This window comes from Bombus huntii, unplaced genomic scaffold, assembly GCF_024542735.1.
Source record: "Bombus huntii isolate Logan2020A unplaced genomic scaffold, iyBomHunt1.1 ctg00000074.1, whole genome shotgun sequence".
Taxonomy (NCBI): Eukaryota; Metazoa; Arthropoda; class Insecta; order Hymenoptera; family Apidae; genus Bombus; species Bombus huntii.
Window position 1 is genome coordinate 462,571 of NW_026099332.1, and position 17,652 is coordinate 480,222.

The 17,652-nt window shown below is 40.0% G+C and overlaps 1 long non-coding RNA gene across 1 annotated transcript; it reads left to right on the top strand.

Annotated features, from left to right (window-relative positions):
* Nucleotides 1–7,124: 7,124 nt before the first annotated feature.
* On the top strand, nucleotides 7,125–8,258 carry LOC126876418 (uncharacterized). The gene is made up of 3 exons (XR_007694181.1): nucleotides 7,125–7,229; nucleotides 7,372–7,414; nucleotides 7,497–8,258. It is a non-coding gene; the product is annotated as an uncharacterized LOC126876418 (long non-coding RNA).
* The last annotated feature ends 9,394 nt before the right edge of the window (nucleotides 8,259–17,652 follow it).

Below are 17,652 nucleotides of genomic sequence, written 5' to 3' on the forward strand. Positions count from 1 at the left end.
GCGAAAATTCTTGTTCTACCTCCTCTAACTAACTAATATACACATATACATATATATATATATATATATATATATATATATATATATATATATATATATATATATGTTTGTATATATGTTTATATATATGCTTGTATATATGTTTATATATATGTTTATATATATATATATATATATATATATATATATATATATATATATATAAACCGTACGCCACCATCTCGTTGTCAAACTTCGGCGCCTCTACACGAGATGTCTGAGGGAGGGAGTCTACCCACGAGCGTGGCGGACGGCGAGGCTGGTCTTACTCCGTAAAGAGGGCCGAACGGCGACATTGCTGTCGGCATATCGGCCGATTTTTCAATTTTGGACGATTTGTACGAGAAAGAAATGATCAGACCAAGCAATTCACCATACGCAATCCCTTGTTGTATTAGTGCGGAAAAAGAATAAAAAATGCATCTCTGCGTCATCTACGGGGAATTAAATAAGATCACCGTGAAAGACAATTTTCCGGTGCCTTTTACGACGAAAGAGAAGAATTAGAATTCCTAAAGTACCTACTATACAAAATAAAAGCGCAAATGAAACGAGAATTCGCAAACGCTATAAACCATTACTGGACAAATAAAATAAGAAACATCTCCAAAAACGACTCAGCCAACATGTTCCCACAAATAAATCAAATCTTCAGACCAAAAGGACAAAGCTCCATCCCACCTCTCAAATTGCCCCCAGAAGAAACCTCCCTCATCCAAGAAGCAGGTATAACAATACACAACACCACCAAAGACATCGAGGGTAACTTCATAATAACTAAAACAACGGAAAAACTAGACATCATCGGCACCCACTTTTCCAAAATACACACACAAAACGAACACATGGGACGAGATCAACTAAACAGAATTATCATCACCGAAACAAACTTAAAAATGAAATGGAACAAGACAAAACGCTAAACAAAACAGTCTGTACATTCTCAAACGAAAACACCGCAGACAACCCCAAACAACCAGATCCAGAAATAAACTACTTCACAAATTACAATCAACCAAACACAATCTTCTCCAAACTAAACAACAAAAAATCCTCCGGCTTCGACGGCATCCCAAACGTTTTACTCAAGCGCCTACCGAACAAAATAAAATGGTACTACACAGTACTCTTCAACAATGCTCTAAACAACACATATTTCCCCAGAAAATGGAAAAAAGCCAAATTGATAGCTATTACAAAAAAAGACAAAGACGGCTCATCGCCCGCAAACCTACGACCCATAAGTCTCCTCCCCAACATAAGCAAAGTACTTGAAATAATTATAAACAACCCCCTAACTTCCATCTGCACACAAAATGACATAATCGCAGAAAATCAATTTGGCTTCAGGCACAACCACTCCACAATCCACGCAATAAACAAACTTACGTCGGACATCTGCTGAGCCCTAAACGCAAAACAACGAGTAGCCGCCTGCTTAATAGACCTCGAAAAAGCTTTTAACACAGTCTGGATCCCAGATCTCATCTCAAGACAAAATTGAATGTGAAAATGTCACATGTTGACGCATTAAGCCATTGCTGCAGTGACCTTATCTTAGATCCAAACTCAAACAAATTGTTAAATCAGGAAATCCAACAGACAACTTTCGTTAAATACATCTGGAGTTACATCTGGGTCATAAGTTGAACTGGAAGAAACACATACAAGAAAAAACTAAACACTTACATCTAATCAGAAATTCCATGTAGCTCGTAGCAAGAAAATCTAAATCAGACATATGCAGCCTGGTCTTATGAACTACAAAAATGGGGCATGGTTGCCACCAAATCAAATATGAAGAAAACAGAAACCTTCCAATCAACTATACTAACATCGATACTAAGTGCACACAAAATTCTCTAAAGCATATCACGACAAAATGGACAATTACATAAACTCGCTTGCCAAAAATAGTAATCCTTACTTGGGCTTTCGGTTCGGTTCGGGCCGAGGGTAACACACGGACGGAGATCTCTGTGGAAAAAGTGAAGTGTGAAGGGAAAAAGGAACAGGAAGCATAAAGAGGCATGAAGAAGGGAAAATAAAGAGTGAGCATACGAGGAGAAGGCAAAAGAAAAGCGAAAAAGGAGACAAGAACGAGAGAAAGCTACAAATAAGAAAAACTAGAAAAGAAGAGGTTAGGAGGCTAGAAGCGCGGCAAAACAAAGTAAGGTAGGGAAACGGCAGATGGCGACAAACAGGGGAAGACCAAGGAGTACTGGTAAAGCAGTCTTCAAAAATACACTGGACAAATACAGCACGACAGAAAAAGAGACACCAGCCAGAGAGAAAGTAATGGAGGCAGTGGTGGAAAAAATAGAGAAAATGGAAAGAGGATTCGAGGCAATGATCGAGGAAATAAAATATATAAATATATATATATTGGAAAAGCAAGTGGAGGAGCTGAAGAGAGAAATGAAAGAGGAAAGGGAAAGAAGGGAAAGAAGGGAAAGAGAGACAGACAGAGAGAAAGGAGAGTGGGAATGGGAAAAGAAAGAATTATTGGGTAGAATCAGAAGAATTGGAGAGGATCAGGACAGGGCAGAGAGAGAGGAAAGAAGAAGAAACATAGTAATCAAGGGAGTGGACTGGAACGAAGGAAGCAATGAAGAGACAGTAAAGGAGTTTATAAACGAAAAAATGAGGATAGGGGCAGAAGTAGAAAAAGCACATATGATAAAGGTGGGGTGGGGGTGGGGGGGGGGGGGCAAGAACACAATAATAGTGGCAACGATGAAATCAATGGAGGAAAAAATAAGGATAATGAAGGAGAAAAGCAAATGGGAAAAGCAAGGGGGAAAAGGCTGACAAAAAAAGAAAGGGATGGGAAGCAACACATAAGAAGGGTAGCCAGAGAAAGAATGGAACAAGGCGAATATGTAAGGACAGGATACAAGAAACTAACAATAGAAAACAAATGGTACAGGTGGAACGAAAACGAAGAGAGGCTGGAGGAAGAAAGAAAGAGAGGGGAAGGAAAATGAAAAAAGAGGAACAGGAGGGGGGACTACAATGGGGATGAAAACGTGCTTCTGAAATGTAGCAGGGCTAATAAGTAAGGACAAAAGAGAAAAGTTAAAATATAGACTACCCAAAGAATTCGACTGGAAATGCAGGGCAGCAATGACAGTAAGGAAAAAAGGAAGAGCAAAGGGAAGAATAACGACGGGTATAAATAAAAACCTAAGAGAAATAGGATATAAAGGAATTAGTGATAATATAGTTGGAAGAAAAATAATGTACATATAAGGCTTTAATTAAGGACGGATTTCTTCCGGTACCCCTGCGCCATACGCGGCTATGTTTGTTAAAACTCGAATCACATGGGCGATATCCATAGCCGCACTAGTTCCAATATATGTATGCCATGTTTGTGTTGACACATATACCGCAGCGTTAATATCATGGACAGCACTGCTTCTATTTTTCAACAAGCAAGTTTCAAGTATTGCATTGCGTCTGATGCACCTGTCACCCGCTCAGAAACAGTAATAAAGTAGACGAAACATCCTGCATGCCACAGCTATCGAAATAATAACAAAACAGCAACTGAATAGCCGCCTCTGATATACATCGGACGATAACCCCTCCAAAGGGACTAAAATCTCCATATAAAAACCCTCCTACATTAGCGCTCAACACATTATTCTGTTAATTATTCTGTAACACTTTGAACCGTCACTCCGTTGGATTTATACAATAAAATTTCCATCATCTTATACGAAGTTCAATTCCTTCACGTTATTCGTGAAACGTACGAATATATTTACTGCGACGCAAGAAGAGGAGATCACCAGCGATCTATTGGTTTCATGATTTCTTCTGTCTTCGACGTGACACACGCATTTGACTGGCTTGGAAGCTGTTTTGCGATCCGACCATTGCAGCCGAATTAGTAACTATTAATTTTTATTAAATAATTTTATTTTAAGAGTTAATTTTTACCCAATAAAAATTATTAAAAATTATTTGTTATTAAATATTCTTATGCTAAAAATATATTTTTAGTTAGTAAAAATTAATAGCAATTAGTGAAACCTATACATTTTTTAATAACTATTAATTGTCATTAAATATTCTTATTTTAACAATAATTACGAGTTAAAACAATTAGTTTCACTTAAAATATGTCTTCACAACCCTAATGTAATCACAGAATCATCTGAAGGAAGAAATATGTGTGGATTTCGAAGCTTTGGAGGTTGTGAATTCATAGGGACAAAATGTTTTTAAATTCAACTCCTGAAATTTGATTTTGACCGCGTCACATAATCTAAAGAACTCTTTATATGTTTTTTCGTTATTCAGCCAAATGGTTCCTTATTAATATGTCGGAGATGAAAGAACACCGGAGCATTCCCTTTGGAATTTTGGGAAAATCCCGTAACATTGTAATTCAGAATCTACCATAGCTGTAATTAAATAATTACAGTCACCCAGTCCAATTGTAATTGTTCGAGAGTTGTGATAATGAGCTTGGGATTGAGGCGACAGTCAGTCGCCGAACGTAGCCGCGGTCACGGTATGAACGCTTTGTCTAACAAAGGTATGGAGTAATTCTATAGCTCTCCTTAAAAGAAATATTCGTGACGACACGCGACAGTAAACATTCCAACGGTTTCTGCCCCGTGGCTCGCCACACGCAGACCCTATTCTTCGAGTAAGATGATTGCCAGATGTCGATGCGTCTCCGCAGTACATGTTCGGCTAGCTCGAGGGCCCGTTATAAATCTTAAGATTTAGTCAACTAAAGTCCTTCAAACAGACAAACAGTCTTTGTCCCAACTACGGGAAAATAGGGGAGACGCGAGATGCGAATGCGATGCGAATTTACGAGTAATAGCCGACATGAGTACAAAGATCAATGAATTAAAAGACGATATGCGTTCACTCAAGACAAAAAAGGAAATCGAGACACCCGTATCACCGCCGATAATTCCCTAGGTGACAATACCGACAGACGATAGCCCCCAACAAATGAAGTTAAAAGACGCGATCGAGTCAGTACCAATATTCGACAGATATCGACCCTCAGTATTTCAATATTTAAGAGCATGCGAGCGCGCACGAAACATGATTCCGCGGCATCAGGAGCCTCAGTTGGTAAAATTATTAATGAATAAGCTTCGCGGGCACGCGTTCCTCGCCATAGAGGACAGTTAGCTAGACAGTTTGAACGATTTCGGGAACAAATTAAAGGATATGTTCGGCCGGACTCAGATTTGGACGACGACCTCTCCGGATTATTTCAATAAAAATAAACGAAACTCCAAGTACTCCCACCGCTAGAATAATTTCCCCAGATTTAAAAACTAAGACAAATTTACTATTAGACCCCGGATCAGAAATCAATGTCATCAAGAAACCTGCCTTATCCGAATCAGGAATCATGCTGCAGCAATCATGCAATCGTAATGCAGGTTGCGGGAAATCCAGTTATTTTTCACGTGGGGAGCTCGAGGCGGCTACGGGTTCTCAGGGCGTAGGACCACGCCCTGGTCCCATCGGGAAACCACGATGAATCTAATGTTCTCCTATAGCCGGGTGGTGACTGGTCGGCGTCTTCGGCCCCCGCCAGTTTGCCGATCCGGTGCGAAGAACCTCGGAGAAGTTGGTGGGCCCGTATCTGCCAAGACCACTCACCTCACCTTCTTGTGGGGCTCCCTGTCACCCTGCGCCGGCCTTTGCTGGGGCAGGGTGCGAAAGAGTGAGTGGCACCAGGATGGAAACCCTTGTTGACGACCTCGGCGACTTCAGAATAACAATGCACAGAGAAACGAACCAAAAAATCGTTTACAGTGCAGGGGAGGGATACCACAGTACCGGCGCAGCCGCGGGTTGTAAAACGGGCCCCGAGTCGTCATCGAGCAACCGTGACCGTCCGGGGGTGGGCCGCCAGGCCCCCGAACACGCTCATGCGTCTGGCGAAGGGGACACACGAACTGGGGGGTCTCGGAGAGGGTTGGAGGAACTCGACGTTATGACCGTCGGCCCGGGACCCTCACGGGATGGGATGCGGCGACGCCGCAATCGCGGCGGGGCGGTGAGATCCGACGACGAAATGTCGTCATGCTCTTCCTATTCGACCGCTGCCGGGACGGTCATCGTGGAGGTTTTAGTCGGTTGGAGTCCGGCATTACCACGCCGCATTTCCCCAGAAGCGACCTGGTGTCCGTGCGGATTTCCTCCACGTTAATAATAATAATTATAAAAAAAAAAGTTATTTTTCACGTAGTTGACTCATTGCTGATCGATCAAGATGGAATCTTAGGATCCGAATTTTTCGCAGGATGCAAGGCTCGTTTGGATTACGAGCGAAAACATATAAGTGGGGAAATATTTATATCCCCTTCGATACAAGAGAAAAGATAATCGTGCGGAAACGAAGTTCGGTACCATTACAAATGTTCGATTAACATTACAAATCTGGAGATAAAAGAGGGATTTATTCCCAAAATCGAGCCAATCAAGGGAGTCTATTTTGGTAATGTAGGTGCGAAGAACCATAAGGCACAAGGATATACAAGAGTAATAAATACCACATCGAAAGATTACGAATTTATCACACCTACAATAGTAATTAAAGAATTTGAGAACCTCGCCTCGCCGCCTGAAGTTCCGTCTTCTTGATTATCTCACCTTTTTTTGGACACACGGAGTCTGCTGAAGTTTCGTCTTCTTGATTATCTTGTTTAAGCTATTTTTAATTTTCCACATCCTTGAGACACGTAGATGCTGCTGAAGTTTCGTCTTCTTAATTTCTCATGTTTCGTTTGGTGTTAGTGACATACGAGGTGCGTGATAAAATGTAGATATTGTAGTAGCTCGTATTTTGTTGATGTTTCGTCTGCGATGCTTCCCAGGCCTTCCCTACTGATGCCAGTGGAACGTGCCAGGCGCGTGGCAGCTTTGTCCTTGCTGAGGTTGCATTTGTGATGTATTTGGTAATTTCCTTGCTCATGTCAATGAAACGTACAAGGCGTGTGGCAACTTAGTGTTAGTCGAGTCTTTGCACGTGTAACACGCTCTATTTCCTATGTTCCCCAAGAATTATTAAAATTCCAATGGCAAGTTTTTGATACGTCATTCCATAGGAGATGGCGCCAAGTGGTAGTTTGTAATAATTGTTAATTTGCTTGGCGAGTTTGTTCTGCTTGGCGAGTTTGATTTGCTTGGCGAGTTTTTAGGTTAGTTTTTCCTTTTAGGTAATAATATGCATTAATTCATAGTAATAAGTGATTTTGATAGTGTTTGATTATTCGATATTTTGTATGATTGGTAGTGTCGATTTTGTTTATTGCATTTTCATGTTTTCCCTTATGAATACAGGTTATGTTGGATCATGGATACTGATATGTCTGAAGCTGTAGAAGTATGTATTATTTTAATTTGTTTTGACTTCATCCTGTTTCGCATTGTTGTTCGTTTTCTTAAACTTGTGTGTTTTATTTTAGTGTGAGAAGAAGAAAAAAAGTCGTAGGCCGTTCAAACCTCCTCCGAAACGTTCTAGGAAACGTGGTCGTCGTGGCGGCGCAAAAGCTCGTGGGCAGAGGTTAAGGAGGCTGGAGGGATCGTCTTCCACAGAGGGTAGCAATAGTGTGGCTCCAGCCCCATCGTCGAGTCTCGGTGATCCTTTTGGTTATTGATCTAACCTTCTCCGATGAGGACACCCTTCAGTTGCCGCCAAGTTCTCCTTCGATCGAAGTGGTTGATACAGATGCCTGTGCCAAGGTTCGTTTTTGGGAGGAGATCCCTGATCAAGTGTTGGAGGCTTACCTACGCCACCATTCCTCAGGTCAGGCGGGTACTTGTCCGGACGTACTCTCATGGTGTTTAAATAGGTTTCGTGAGATGTATCCGGATGCTCCGTGTGTGGATTTTGACTTTACTTGGTAACAGTGCCTTATTTGTTCATGTGTGTATATATGCCTAAATGTGTTCCCAGCGGGTGTTATTTTATTGGAGTGATTTTGTCTATATTCTTATATTTTATTTAATAAGATATGTTTTGTTTTCTGCGTTGAAAACACCGTAATCACTGGTTGATACAGCGAACAATTGTGAACGAAATAGATCGAAAGTTGATAGAGTTGTTTTATTCCAGACAATTCATTAAATCTTGAGCAAGAACGATTATTTCAATTTTGAAACTATACTCTCTGTGAACAATCTGGATGACATAGTGATTTATTCAAGATCTCCTCACGAACACGAAATTAAATCTAACGAGTTAATGGAAATACTAATGGAAGCCAAATTGCGATTGCAACCCGATAAATGCGAATTCCTACGACACGAAGTTATTTGGGACACATAATCAGTGAAGATGGTGTAAAACCCGATCCACAGAAGATCGAAGCCGTATCGAAATTTCCACGACCAAAGAAAGCAAAAAATATCAAACAGTTTTTGCGACTAGCGGGATACTACCGAAGATTTATACCTAATTTTTCCAAAATTGCAAAACCATTAACACAACTATTGAACAAAGACATCCCCTTTAAATGGTCGGAGAATCAAGAAAATGCATTCAACAATTTAAAAACAGCGCTAATGGCAAAACCTATTCTGCAATGTCCGAATCTTTCCAAACCCTTTAACTTTACGACAGACGCTTCAGGTTATGCAATAAGCGGTGTAAATAGGATAATCAAGAAGACGAAACTTCAGCAGAAGATAAGCAGCACCCGCGTTTCCTCAGGTAAAAGGGAATATGAGAAATTAAGATACAGCGTAAACAAGACAACCAAAAAAAACGAAACCTCAGCTTAAGCTAGCAATTACGATATTCACATTTTGTCACAAGTTAGTTACCATTTGGTCAATTGAAGCGTTTACACCTCCACTCTGTCAGTCTGTCTCAATTGAAATCTATAAGTATTAACTACAGTTTGTCTTAATCGGAATCAAGTTAGTAGAAATTTATAAGTATTAACAAGAGCTACCATCTTTCGATAGAAGTGTTTACACCGTCACTCTGCCAGTTATCTCTCGAATAATTGTTTCAAACGAAATTTATAAGTGTTAACTACGAAGGTTGCCCAAGCGAAATAAGTGCCAAAGTTCGATTAACCGCCGAATTGTATAATAGAACGCGATTGACTCCGCATACATTTAAGGTGAGAATTTTAAAGTTCGTATATTCTCTGCTCTGATAACTTCGCAGTTGTACGATATTTGAAATCGGAATAGAAGTATCCGTCGGCAGTTGCAATCAACGAACAAGAATATCAAGCACACGATTAACGCGGATTTTGCCCAACACATTTTGGATTCACAACGACCGTTCTCTGCATTAACTAGTGATCTGACGCAGCCGAAACGTTGTGCTAATTACGGTGTTTTCAATCATAGAAAACACCTATGGTCTCCGTGTTTCTCTTCCCATTATTAGCACATATTGGGCGAGAGGGACGAAGATCTGCTTCGCGCGGCCTCCTCGGGGGCGATGGCCTCCCCTAGCGACAAATTAATCGGTTAGGGAAATTTGCATTGTTGGCTCGATCAAGAGGATCGGAGTGCAAGGAGTGTACTGTTAGTAATTCATGAGAGACCCCGGGAACACTTCTGTCAAACGTCAGGATGACCACCGTGGAGTTTTAGTCGGTAAGAGACCGACGCTGCTCTGCTGCTACCGCAGAGGTGGAGTGTCCACGAGTATTTCTCCACGTACAAAAAAAAAAAAAAAAAAAAAAAAAGAAAACAAGCGGAGTGCACTGAGTGCGTCGTCGTCCCACGACATCCCGACATAAAAATCATGCCGAATTCTCCAGAATGTGTTTTAGGCAGTGCAAATTTATTCATTGGAAATGACTCTTTTAATGAGTATCTGGTGAGAGAACCGAATAGGTATCATTATTAAGTTATAGATAAATACAAAATTACATCAAAAACAAAGAAATGAACAGAAATAAAGAAATTTTTAGGCCTACCAGTTCTAACGAGACCAGTAAAAATGAATGCTCTCTACGACTATTGGTCAACTGATCCATGTATGGAAACTCCATTCTTCTCGCAAGTAATAAGCAGAAACAGATTTTTACAAATAACGCAGAGTTGGAATTTTTGCAACAATTCGACGACGAAATATCATCGTGTTCTTCCTCTTCGACCGTTGTGAACGCTCTCGGCAAGCGATCATACCGGAAGATTACTGGGTCAAGGTTGGCCTCATGGAGGGCGAAAGCGTCCAGCGCTGAACTCCAACGGCGCACGTGGTCACTGTCACGACCGGCATACTTCAAATCCGACGGACTGACGATAGAGATAAAGATGTGGCGGCACTCGGCGACAATGTATATCGCTGAAGTGCCTAATGAACCATCAACATCCCAACGGTCCTTCCACCGAAGGTTCTAGAAGAAAGAGCACGTGGCAACGATCGCGGACGCCTAGCAAATGCATGGACGGTGGGGATATTGAGGGATGACAAAAGAAAGTAATCGGATCCGATCGAAAGTAAAATCATAAGAGTCAGTCTTAGAAAGTCACGCCTAGAGTTCGGAGGTAGATTGTAAAGTGTATTGATGTTAGAAAAAAAATAAAGTTTTCTTTTTTTATTTTTCACCTCAAATTCCTTTTTTATTTTGTTATTTTACGTGACATCACCACCACCTCCGCCGTCGCCTCAACAATGGCCGATCTCTGCCGTCTCTGCATCCGCGACGGTGCCGTTGGCGGCGACGACGCGCGGAAAGAGGATATAAAGATGGAATCGGATGAAAGAGAAGGGACCGAGAAGGACAGCTAACCGATTCACGGACATGAACACGCGGACAGCGCATATCTGCGGAGGAGGGTGCGCTTTCTGGAGAGTGAGGTCAGTCGTCGCCAGAAGACGGTGGAACGGCTGACCAAGGAATGTGTACTAAGAGGGCAGTAACAGAAGGAAGTGTAGCGACACTCGACAGCAAACTTTCCAGCGGTTTCTGTCCCGTGGCTCGTTACACAAAGACCCTATACAAGACAAGTGATTGCCAGATACTGATACATTCTTACAGAATATTTTCAGTTAACCTAAGGGCCCGCTACAAATCTTAGGATTTTGTTAATTAAGGTCCTTCAAACGGACAAACAGTCTTTATCCCAATAGTCCCTAAATCTACCACCTACTACGGGAAGATACGGGAAATCTGCTTTTCTCACGTACGACGCTTCCTACTAGCATCTTTCTCTCAAGGATGGTTAGTATCCTTTTCCAACCACCAACTCAAAATTTAGCCAATTAACAACAACGTCCACTTCCCTCACTTTCCGAACCAACGCTTTCCTAAACGAATCCGATGATCTCGTATCCTTAGACACACCCCATCATAGTTTTTCCTATCCAGCATCATCGTGACGGAAAGTCAGTCGCGAGACGCCTGTCCGAATTGATAGTTGATAGTTCGCAGCAATCACTGATCCGAGTTGCTCGACATCTCAGGCAATCATCGTCCGAACTCGTAGCGCATATCGAATCGTATCTACCCGAATCTACCCGAGTTCGAACTTGTAATCGCGAACCGCGAACCGCGAACCGCGAACCGAAATTAATAACCGCGAGTTTTACGTCAAGTATACTCACCGAATATATTTTGTTAATAAATATTTATTGTTAAACATATTCGAGTGTTCCTTCAATACCTATCACGCCCATCACCTCAGAAGTAACGACGGTGAAGGGCAAGCGGTGGGGATCACCACTACGAGGGGACGAAAGGAGATGCTCCCGGGGCCCCAACGGGAATGATTATGGGCCATAGAATAAGAATACATATAAAAAATTTCCTGCAAAAAGTGATAATTTCGTGGATAGAAGATTGTGGATCAAAGGAAAACGACGAAGAAATATCTAGTACAGCAAACACTTATGAGCTGACAAGCAGATCATCCAGACTAGATCACCCACAAAGACTATCAAATTTCGGAAAACATAAACTTATAAACATAGTGTCTAGTCGTCGGAGTAAAAAAGCCCCAAAACCCCAATGTAGAATTTGCACAATTAAAAAAGAAAAGAAGTAGAACATGTTTTGTCTGTAAATTTTGCATTGCAATGTTCCATTACACAGAAGCGATTGTTTTGGACGATATCACACTTTTAAAAAAATATTAAATTATTATTTGCTTGAGGAAAATCATTGTATGGATTATGGAATATTATATAAATATTAATCTAAAAACGATTCTAATAGATCAAATAAATATCAATATAAATATTATAAGTAATTTCGCCAAATTTGAGTTAACATTTCTATAGGTATGAGAAAAAGCGCGTATATTCCCGCGCGATATCCTAGAGTCTAAACAGAGCTAGAGTCTAAACTGGCTTCAACGATGTATCTGCGACCGAGTGAGAGGTAGACAGTACATAGGATTTTCAACCGCTACTGGTCGGTAAAATGATACGATAGTACACAACAAGTGTATAAGGTGAAACCGTGAATGTGCGTGCGTGCGTGCGTGCGTACGTGGATAACGATAAGGCGAAGCGAATAATATGCATAGTGAATCTTTTCTGTCTTTTGTGAAGAAAGGTTTTATTTTTCATTCTTTTGGTCTCTTCCCTCTCGTTTCTTTTTTCTTTTCTTCTCTCCAGCGTCACATGAAGCGCACAAATGTCCAAATCTTTCCACGGTTCTTTCTTGGTTCACTATATTTTGCGAATGAAATTGTACTTCAAATCCACTATATCCAAACGTCTTCCCCTATCCTTTCCTATTTCTCTACCTATATGTCGGAGATGAAAGGAAAGCCGAAGCCTTTCCTTGGAAATTTTCGAAACATCCTCTAGTACTTTAGCCTAGATTTTATTATAGCTGTAATTGTTTAAAATTAGTGATAGCGAGATTGGCTTCGAGGTGACAATTGGTCGCCGAACGTAGCCACGGTCACGAGATAAACGTTTTGCCTAACGGAGGTCTGACGAGTGGTTGTATGGGTTTTCCGAGAAGTGTGATTGTGGCGGCATGCGGCCTCGAGAGCGGGCCTAGCCACGTGTGAGGTTACCTCGGAGGTGCCGATACAATGGGACATACATTGGCTAGTCCACGCGAAGAGTTGTCACGCGCCCAAAATTCCGATCTTAACCCGACATATATTTTAAATAACCCAGAGCGGTCGGAGCCTATATCGAATCGATAAAGTTTGGACCCACGTAAAAATAAGTATAAAGCTCAGGAGTTTGTCGTTTGGGTATTCAATTGTGTGTTCACTATCGTTACTACTCGCACTCCGCACTCGTACTACAAATCGACAAATTTTTACAATTTGTTAATTTATCAACCACAGTTGATCATTTTACAATCCACAGGAAAATGATAACATGCTCGATATTCTAGTTCGTGTTTGAAGATACATAAAAAATACATATTTATGCACTTCCTATACTACTCAATATCTCATTGAGCATGCGAAAACTCGCTAGTAGAACGCTAGTAGTAGGTTATGAAAATACATCTAATTCATAAATATATTGTGAAAATTATGTAAAGAAATATAAATAGAAGATAAATTTGAGATAACAAAATGATAGCACGCGCCATACAAAATATATTTTAGAAAAAATAAATGATTTCTTATACTTTTTTACTTATATTTATTTACCTATATTTTTACTTCCCTTGTAAAATATCTATTATATTTCGATGTACTCAGTTTTTTAATATTTTCATGTTAAATTATATTATTCTTTCAGAGTTATATAATTTTGCTCTTTCACTATTTGAAACGATTTCCTTCGACGAAAACCACGCCATGCTTTGAAATACAACTTTTCAAAACATTTAATGTAAAAATAGGCAGGTCATGATCCATACTGATATATACATATTTTCTCATTTGGAGTTAACATCGCAAAAAGTTCCTTCTTGCTTAAATTTCATTTACGATAAGTATCTTCTGTTTGTTCCTCAGTCATAATCACGGAAATAAATGGTCGAAGTGGTAGTGTGCATCGAAATATAAATATAATATGCTCAAATATACTAGAACTGCTAAAATATTCAACAAGGGCGGTGGTATAGGCAATCGTCATCGAGAACAGATGACTAGCAATCGTGTTATCGTAAGTAGCTTGTTTTTTCTTGTTCTTTATTTTGAGATTCAGCTTCCATTCCTTACATTCATCAACTCTTTGTATTCTCCTTATTTCCCCTTCCCTTTTCACCATTTTCCACTTGCGGCTCATTTCTTCACCCGGAACAGAGTATGTAGCTGATTTTCATCGAACAAACCTGTTCGAACGTCTCACACCACTTTACGGATACTTGCATATAACTATAATACGCATCTTCATTCGTCTCTTATTCATTGAATGGATTTGAGAGACAGCGATTCTGGCGTGCTTTCCTCTAAGCATTATCGTGTTAGGAATGTTCCTACTAGAGTATATATGTTTCGTAACGGTGATAAATAGACCGAGTTCGATGGACTTTCAAATGGACGGAGCAAATTTCTGATGCCCACATTTACTACTATAAATAAATCAATGCATCATTTGATTAAGCAGTTTCAGAAAACAGTCTGAATTTAATTTGGTAGGACCGTCATTTTAAAGATATCTTCAGGATACGCGGGACAGCGTACTCTATATATTTAGTATAGTTTAAAATGATATCTTATAGGATTCTCAAATCCGAGTCGAAATTGAATTCATGAGCAGTTGCAGTTTTCATACAGGCATGTATGTATGTTTTCACTTAAAGCCTTTTTGACAGCATTTCACAGATGAGGCACCAAAGTTTTCTCTGCACGTTGTCTATTGACAGTCTTGAGCGCAGTGAGATCATATTTGAAGCTCTCGAAAAATTAGTGAATAAAATTATTGCTAAACAGATTGAGAGAAAAGGAGCGTTAGATGCTCCTCTTATTAAATTATCAGAGAATTAAAAGTTGTTTCCTTTTCATTTTTACTATTTATATCATTTCTAAAATAATACTAACATTGACAATAAAATTCGATTGGGTTAGACATCTTCGCTTTAGTGATAAATAGTTGTTACGCAATACATTTGTTCAGTTGAGATGTACCGTTGAATACAAATACAATATACAAATTGTATTATAATTTATAGCGTAACTATGGATAGATTTCAATGGTAAGAAGATTATTTTAAACTCGTACAAGCATATGCCTCTGCTCAAAGTGATGAATCTTTATGCTCTTGTTCAGCAACTGGCCTAATAACATTTATGTGACAAAAAAACATATACATCTAGAAAAATTGTATAATACACAACTCACTTCTCGATAAATGTGCGAACATGTGTAAGATGTTCGAATTTCGAATATTTTTCAGATATTCATCCACTTATGTGAAGAACGATTTTTCGCATGAGTCATCTGATTATTTTATTTTTTCTCCGAATGTCCGTACGTTATGTGTGTATTCTGTACATCCTCTGTGAACGCTTTCAGTCCTTCCGGCTTCAGTCCTTCGTCGTTTCCACGATTAGGCCGGTGTCGCTTATTTTTTTTTCAACTGCTGTGACTTGTATTCCCCCTTTACGGGGGATTACTAGCGTGAATAGCGCGTCGCTCGCTTCTCCGCTGGTTCTTATTTCACCATCCTCAACTTCCGACCGGATTATAACCACATTTCTCGGTGGTTTTACCGCCATTTGTCCGCTTTATTGCTGGCCATCTTCACTTTTTCCGCGTACGAGAGCTGTTTTGGCTCGGCCTTCGTTGTTTTCTTAACGGCCGTTTTAAGCCGCTTGCTGGCTTCCAGCGACTTACTCACAGCGCTTAATATCGCAGTTTCCTTATTCTTAGCTTTTAGCTTGTTCTAGCCTTCCGGCTAGATGACAGTTGTGGGGCAGGAGATTCTCCACAAATCCTCCCATATCCTTAAAGTAACGCATTATCGTTGCGGTTTGCCCTTGTTAACTTTGTTGCTTGGGTCGTGGCAGAATGGTAGGACCCTCTTTTCCATATCGCTAGCTCGTTCCCTTATGTCGGGTATTGGCCGCGATTCTTCTTTAGTATCCTCCTTCTCTTCATCAGACCGCTTCTTGATTTCTGGGCTGTTTTGCTTTATCGATGTAGCGCTTATATTAGTATCTTTAGGGGTTGACCACTCTGCCCCTTTTTCAGGCTTTTGCGTTTTCAAGGGTTGCAAAACCATGCTTGCATTCGTGGCGGGTGGCGGGTGGCGGGTGGCGTCTGCCCACGTGAAGACATCTGGATTACATTCGTGGCGTACTGTTTGTACACACGGACAGTGTACGAAGCGACGCGAACACAACCTATCTGCATGCCGTCATCTTGGGTCAACGCATGCTGTCAGGAGATCTTTAAAATGTGTCCAAGGATGTTGACCGATGTAATTGTTAACAATGACTTGGCTTACTTAGAACCAGGCAGGCAACCGCCAGAGGCAAGGGAGGTGAAGAGGCTCTACAAGCATTTCTGGGGTAGAACTGCACCTTCAAATCCTATAATCCTAGGAAGTAGAGCCTCGGAGTTGTCATTATGTGAATACTTTCTTGTTTCACATGATCTAATAAACCAACACTTCTTTCCACTTTTTTTAAGAAACTGTTTTGAATCGTGCAACATTTTCGATCGATTGCGATATCTCTGGTAATTGCATAGTTTTATTTGTGAATATTACACAAGTAAATATTTCGTTTTTTCGTTCAGATAAACTGCAACGTGATATTATTTTATATCACTGTTGCTTGATCATATTGCACAATTTTTATGCCAAGAGAAACATGCTAAAATTCTACATGTAATTTCTTTAGAGATAGTTGTACATTCAAATCATACAAATATATTCGTCTATAAAGCGATGAAAATTTCCATAATTAGGAGGTTGGCGTATGCTGCGTTTTATATCGCGCAGGAATAATTAACTCCATTTCTTCCAATGACGTTATTACAGAAATTCATACTAACCACATGATCATCTGATTTAAGTGCACGAACGAAAAAATCCATCCGTTATTATTTTTTTCCTTCCATATATCTATAAGTGTTATTTCTCCACTACCCAACATGTTCATATTCTAAACGTATCATGCGCATCTTCTTTCCGTTTCCGTCCCAAAGTTCGCAACGCAAGTATATCATTTCTAATCTTTCCACTTTTCTTCTCCTTTTCTTTTATCTGAATAATGGTTTAGTACTGCATGATTCTTAGGAACATCTAACGCATTCGAGTCAAATTATTTTCCATCACTAAATACATCCTTTCTTCGATACTTCCTACACTGCATACGTACTTTCGTAATTTCTATAGCTTTTCTCTACGGCGAGAGGCGAGAAATATCCAGCGTTTCAATGTTGGATGTTTCAAATGTTTACATCGTTGCAAAAGCGTTGATCGTTTAATAAAAGATCGTTTAATAAGACCTACTATTTTGGCATATCCTTTGGCATTCGTTGATACCGGCGATTGCTCTCTGCTCACCCTTGTGTTATATTTCACAGACCTTTCTAAGGATTATGTTACCATGTTTCAATATCCATTAATGAATTTTGTAATTTTTAAGACGTTACAGTTATTTGTAATGTATATATAGTCTTACTTTGATTGACAAACTGATTTACTTGCATAATTTAATGAGAAGTAAAACAATAAAATATTGCGTATAAGCTATCATTTTGCTTTCAAAACACCT